Genomic DNA, 6,802 nt, shown 5'->3' on the forward strand with positions numbered 1-6,802 from the left:
CCATATGAGACCGCTTCAGCGTTGGCTTCACGATCGAGTCCCGAGGAGAGCGTGGCGCGCTGGCATTCATCGTGTAACCATTACACCTGCGTGTCGCCTAACATTCCCCCCGTGGTCAGACCCTGCGTTTCTCAGGGCCGGCGTGTCCATGAGACAGGTCTCCCGGCATGCTGTTGTGCACACAGAGCCACGTACGACGAGCTCACGGCTTCGGGGGTGTGGACAGCACCCCAGTTGCATTGGCATATCAATTGCCGCGAGTTATGGGCAGTACATCTGGGACTCGTACGCTTCGCTCAGGAGCTGCGAGGGAAGGATGTACTAGTGCGCTCAGACAACACTGCGACCGTAGCGTATATCAACCGTCAAGGCGGTTTGCGCTCTCGTCACCTGTCGCATCTCGCTCGTCGTCTCCTCCTTTGGAGTCAGAAGCATCTGAGGTCCCTTCGTGCCATTTACATACCGGGCTCGCTCAATACAGCGGCAGACGCGCTTTCCCGAGCGGCGCGCCCCGGCGAATGGCGACTCCACCCCCAGACGGTCCAGCTGATTTGGAGGAAATTCGGTCGAGCGCAGATAGACCTATTTGCGTCACCGAACAATACCCATTGTCGCCTGTTTTATTCACTAACCGAGGGCAGCCTCGGCGTGGATGCGTTGGCACACAGCTGGCCGCGGGGCATGCGCAAATATGCGTTCCCCCCAGTGAGTTTAATAGCACAGATACTGTGCAAAGTCAGGCAGGACGAGGAGAGCCTTTTAATGATCGCCCCATATTGGACGACCAGGAATTGGTTTCCGGAACTAATGCTCCTCGCGACAGCCCCTCCCTGGCGGATTCCCCTGAGGAAGGACCTTCTTTCTCAGGGAGGGGGCACATTATGGCACCCGCGCCCCGACCTGTGGAATCTCCACGTTTGGTCGTTGAGCGCGCGCAAGGTTTAAGTGATTTGCCCCAGGCGGTATCTAACACTATTGACGCGGCACGAGCTCCGTCCACGAGACGGGCTTACGCGTTAAAATGGAATCTTTTCGTCACTTGGTGTTCTTCGCAACGCGAGGACCCCAGAGAATGCCCTATTAACATTGTGCTTTTATATCTTCAACAAAGGTTAGATGGTAGGCTGTCACCGTCCACTATTAAAGTTGATATCGCCGCTATATCTGCGCATCACTCACTTATTAACGGCAGATCAGTGGGCCAGCATGATTTGGTTATTAGATTCCTGAGAGGCGCTCGCAGGCTAAACCCCTCGCGCCCTCCTTCTATTCCTCCCTGGGACCTGTCCATGGTGCTGAAAGCGCTACAGAGTCCTCCGTTCGAGCTTTTGCAGTCTGCGAGTCTGAAGCTTCTATCCATGAAGACTCTGACCCTACTAGCATTGGCCTCGGTGAAGAGAATAGGGGATTTACATGCATTCTCTGTTGACGATTCGTGCCTTCAGTTTGGTCCTTCTGTCTCGAGCGTGACCTTGAGACCCAGACCAGGCTACGTGCCCAAAGTTCCCACTACTCCCTTTAGAGATCAAGTGGTGAGCTTGCAAGCATTGCCTTTGGAGCAGGCAAACCCAACCGAGGCTTTGTTGTGCCCCGTACGCGCACTGCGATTCTACGTGGACCGCACGCAAAGCTTCTGGACCTCAGACCAGCTCTTTGTTTGTTATGGTGGCCAGCAGAAAGGGAAAGCTGTCACTAAGCAGAGGATGTCTCATTGGATAGTTGATACTATCGCCCTGGCGTACAATTTGCAGGGCATTCCTTGCCCCTTTAATTTGAGAGCGCACTCCACTCGGAGTGTTGCCTCATCTTGGGCATTAGCTCGTGGTTCCTCGCTAACAGACATCTGTAGAGCTGCTGGTTGGGCGACACCTAATACGTTCATTAGATTCTACAATGTTCGTATCGAGCCTGTATCCTCTCGTGTTCTGTCCTCACCAGGGAGGACACGGAGAGCAGACTCGCAAGTCGGCTTGCAGCCTCCGACTGAGGCTCCAAATTGAGTTTTCAGTATGGAAGGCTAACAGAGCAAAAATGCGTAATGGTTTGATTTGCTCTCTCCACTGCCTTGACAGCCTTTGTTGCGGAGCATTGGCTGTCAGCCTTTCACTAGTTGTATTCTTACAAACCTACGTGTTTGGCCAGGGCCCCACATTGTGTCCCAACGGGTTCCTTTGTGAGTATTATTCCGTGGGGTTAATCCTACCAGCCCACGTTTCCCTTAGCAGAGCACTGCTTTGCTTACACAGCCACGGCTGTCATTTATACCTCAACTACGGTTGACTTTCGTCCACCATTAGCCCTTAACGGGGCGGTGGCTTCCGCAGCGTCCCTATACCGCTCAGTTAGGGCGCTTCCCAGTCGCTGGCACTACTGTGGGGTTAAAGGAACATCTAGTGCCCGGCCTTCTGCCTTGAAACCTAATTCTCCTATCCTTAAGTGGAACCGGAGGGCTTTAAGCAGACACTGGAAGAGGTCAGCCCCTAGTGGCGTTTTAGTAGGGTTTCCCAATTCGTCGGTCACGACGTGACGTCGTAGTGACCGACTGAAAGGGAACGTCTCGGTTACGGATGTAACCCTCGTTCCCTGAAGGAGGGAACGGAGACGTCACGTCCCGTCGCCACAGGTGCTGCCACCTGCTGTTTAGGCCGGTCACCTTCCGGCTTTCTCAGCGAACAGAAGCTGATTTCCCTATTTGCACGTGCGCCTTATATACGCACCTGGCGGGGCGGCGCCAGCATTATGCAAATATCTCAATGCCAAGTTCATTGGCGTTTTAGTAGTATTCGAAGCAGATTGGTCTCTCTAAGCGAGCTCCCAATTCGTCGGTCACGACGTGACGTCTCCGTTCCCTCCTTCAGGGAACGAGGGTTACATCCGTAACCGAGACGTTTTCCTTAATAAAAAAAGACATTTACAAGCCAAAAATTACTTCATTTATTGTACCTTAAACTCTTGGAGCTTAGCCAGCAGTCCACAGCTGCCTGCAAGGTTCCTGTGCCTTTGTTTTCACTTGCTATATATACAGATTTCTGCAGAGAGCATGTCTTTATCATTTACTGTATTTCTGTACTGTATAGGTCCGTTTGTATTTGGGTGCTTGCATGCGCTCTCGTAGCGTCTTCCGTTGCTAAGCAACAATGAGCCGCACTATCCATAGTATTCACCTTATTCCGCCACGCCCCTTTTTAATTCTTCGCTCTTCCGCATTTTGTCAACCGCCTTCCGCTGCTAATATGGCACAGTGCATTCGGTGGTTAGTTGGGTGGTTAGAAGATTGTTTGTAGTTCACTATAACTTTAGCGAAATGACAAATATCGCTACTGCTGTAAATGTTTTAAATTAGGAGGACGGTTAAAACTTCATATGACGCTCGGATAGTCTTATATTGTCCCATCAATCGTCTCGTGGTTAGACGATATGAAGCGGCCGCGGCAAGTAACCTGGCATATTTAATTACCTCGTCCTGTCAGGAGTTGATGGAGCAGCTTTGAAAATTATTAAAAGTATGTATATTTACACAGTGATTTCGTCTTTTTTAAAGCAAATGTGCACCTTAGCCAGTCCAATAACTATTTCGTTTTTATGTGGTAATAATGTATGATAGAATTCATTTGCAAACTTGTCAACACTTATTCCTTCAAATCAGGAGACTTAAATCCTTTTAAGTGGAATCTACAAAGCTCACATATGGTTTAAGAAATTCCTTACAGGTAATATCTGATCACATTGTGGTTTAATATAAATGCACAACATCATATCACATTGTAAAGGTTTAATATAACTGCATGGCAGGTAACATCTGATCACATTGTAAAGGTTTAATAAATGCACAACAGCTCACATTGTAAATGTTTAATATCACTGCATGACATCTGATCACATATGAAGGTTTAATGTAACTTTACAACAGGTAAAATCAGGTCACACTGTAAAGGTTTATAAAGATAACTAGACTAAGAAACAGCTAACTTTTCAGCAAGACCACCCTGCAATAAATTAAGACACAGCTTTATCGGAGTCATCAGGAGCTGATCCCAAGTGTTTATCTGGAAGCTGTTGGTGTATGTACTGGTAAAGTGCTTGGTGACTGTGTAATGGATGCAATATCAACCCTCTGTAAAGCTGACAAAGATGGTTGTTTCTCAGCAGAGATATGTACATTTGTGCCAGCTCAACACATTGAAGCAGTTTCTCGGACAGGGTTTACAGGACTAGGCCTTAATTATATTAGGACATTTTAGTTTTTACAAACAAACCTTACAAAAAAACAAGACTGGTGCGCATCTTGTGACAAAACAATGGCACTCATATATGTTGAGGTATGTCAGTAAAAGGTGTTTTTAAATTATTGTAGCTCAAATATGCATTTTAGCCTGGGACCAGGATAAGCCCTGTCTGAGAAACCGCACCATTGTTTTCCCATATCAGATGTAGGTTGCTTCAGGTTGATTTGTGATTTTAAAGTGTAGTTGTGGTCAGAGACGGATGGATCCTCCCATTGTGTTTCTGCATCACAGTTTAGGAACATGTTGATTGTATCATCCATCCTCACAGTTGTCCTCTGCTTCACTACACATCAATGCATCTGTGAAAACAATATAACCATAAACAGTTTTATGTTAGTATTTTAAATAAACTTGCATCATGAGAATTAATATCTAAATGGCACCCATACTTAAACAGAACAGTGTGTAAGAGAGAGATGCATTAAAAAGAGACAGTAACATTATACACACAGCCTTTAACTTCAGTGTTAAATAATACGTTGTTTAATAGGTCATTATCAATATCTGAATGAGAAATGAACTGACATTCTAGCATCTGAAATCTCAGTAACTTGTAGGAATCACGTGCAAGGCCGTAGCCAGGATTTTTCAAATACCGAGGACATTTTTTTTATTATTTACATTTTTTCCATATTACAGAATAATAATAAACATGTCCAAACTACGACATAGCGCAAATGTAACTGTGTCTGTGAGAATTTTGTTGGTGACTTAAAGCATCCAAAATAAATCAATGGTTACATTTCATCATCTGAAGTGCAAGTCACCCTTTGCCTTGAAACTGCAAAACTGTGTCATTTTTTCAAGAAGCTTCTTAAATTTTCAATTTAGGATGAATTTTTAAGAGTATAGAAGGAGTTTATATATAATAAGGGCTCTTAGTGGCTGCTTTTTCTTCAATATTCAGTGTAAGTCATCTATTTATAAAAAATATATTTTTTGGTTTCTAATAACAAAAATTAATCTGTTTGGCACAGCTATATTTTGTCTACAAAAGTAATTTCAAGCATTTAACCATAAGCCTTCAGATTTAATGATTTTAAGACCATAGTTAACATTTTAGTTAAGTGACCTTAAACTTTTGAGCAGTAGTGTAGGTTTTAATCTCATTGGTAGCCGTATTCCATCCCATATTGTAGGCTATTTGCTGCATAACCTTTAACTTTCTCATCTTCCCTTCTTCTCTGCTCATCTTTTGCTGGCTTTCCAAATGATAGTTAAGTTTGTCACAGCCTTTTCATTTTCATTTGCTTTATTAGATTAGAATTACAGCCGTGGAGAGACTCTTTCTTACGTTGCATGTTATTCTTGCATACTATTCTTGTATAGAAGCAGTGCTTATTATACTGTACTTTGTGTTTGCGACCGCTACCTTTGAGCTTGTTGTACTTCCATCGCTCTGTCGTTGCGGGCGTGAGGGACTCGGGCAGACTCCACGTGAGGACCGGGCTGCTTGTGATTTTCTAGCAGCACCTGCTGCTCGTTGAGTGTAGAGAATGATACATGCTCTCGCGTCAGTCTCCAACAACGACAGAAAAGATCGCTAGATTTGTCCTTTTTCGCTTTTTTAAGTTGCTAAATCTAGCAACAAAGTCATCAACAAGTGGGCAACACGGCACTGCTCGGACTGTGCATGTATATAGTGTATGAGCTAATCCTGCTTCTGGTTGGCTAACGATGGAAATTCAGCCAATCATCATTGATTATGTGGTTGTCCCACCCCCTCTAACATACACAGGCCAATCAGTTATGTGTTTCCCACCCCTCAACACACGCAAGAGAACAACATTGCCTTTCTAATGATGAGAGTTTACTCGCTTCAGTGAGATTAATTATACTAATACGCAGCATTTTAATGTCAGTAACGCTGTAAGGAAACAACGTTTATATATAACGCCGTTATTTCCATCACTGCACGTGATGGTCCGTAGATGCAAGGATTGTCTCGTCGGCTATTTTCACATCAAAATGAAACGAAACTTCAAGAAAAAACTACCGAGGACATGACCTCGGTGTCCTCAATGGTAGCTACGGCCATGATCACGTGGGCTACTGTAAGAATGCAATGTACTATAATATCTCGTTGTACTATCGTAAATATATAAATATTGGTGGACAATTAAAACCATTCAAAATAGTTGCATTAATAAACTAACGTTACTGATCTTAATTGTATTTGTAGAACGGACTTCACAAATCTAACTTTAGACAAACGAGCACATAGTTAGCTAAGATAGCTTACCTGAAACTGGACACCTTTTCAACACCCGGCGTGGTTTAAAGTTACCGGACCATCGTAGTCGAACCATTGCTTGGGATAAGGGTGTTCCTCAGTCGGCTTTCCGTCCGTTAAAATTGGTAAGAAACAAACATAAAGGCGCTTGAATGAACTTTTTAAGCTTAACGCGTCGCCTTCAGTCACTGCCTCAGCTGCTCTTCTTCTATGCGGCCGGAAGTACGTTGACAAACTGAGCGCAATGGCGCCGCCCTTGTTGTCGTGAAAAATAAGGTGAATA

The 6,802-nt window shown here is 44.8% G+C and overlaps 1 long non-coding RNA gene across 1 annotated transcript; it reads right to left on the reverse strand.

The window, feature by feature from the left end:
- Positions 1–3,837: 3,837 nt before the first annotated feature.
- On the reverse strand, positions 3,838–6,802 carry LOC129439958 (uncharacterized). The gene is made up of 2 exons (XR_012367591.1): positions 6,529–6,802; positions 3,838–4,585 (listed from the first exon to the last, which is right to left on the reverse strand). It is a non-coding gene; the product is annotated as an uncharacterized lncRNA (long non-coding RNA).

The sequence above is a fragment of the Misgurnus anguillicaudatus genome, chromosome 24 (genome assembly GCF_027580225.2).
Source record: "Misgurnus anguillicaudatus chromosome 24, ASM2758022v2, whole genome shotgun sequence".
NCBI lineage: Eukaryota > Metazoa > Chordata > Actinopteri > Cypriniformes > Cobitidae > Misgurnus > Misgurnus anguillicaudatus.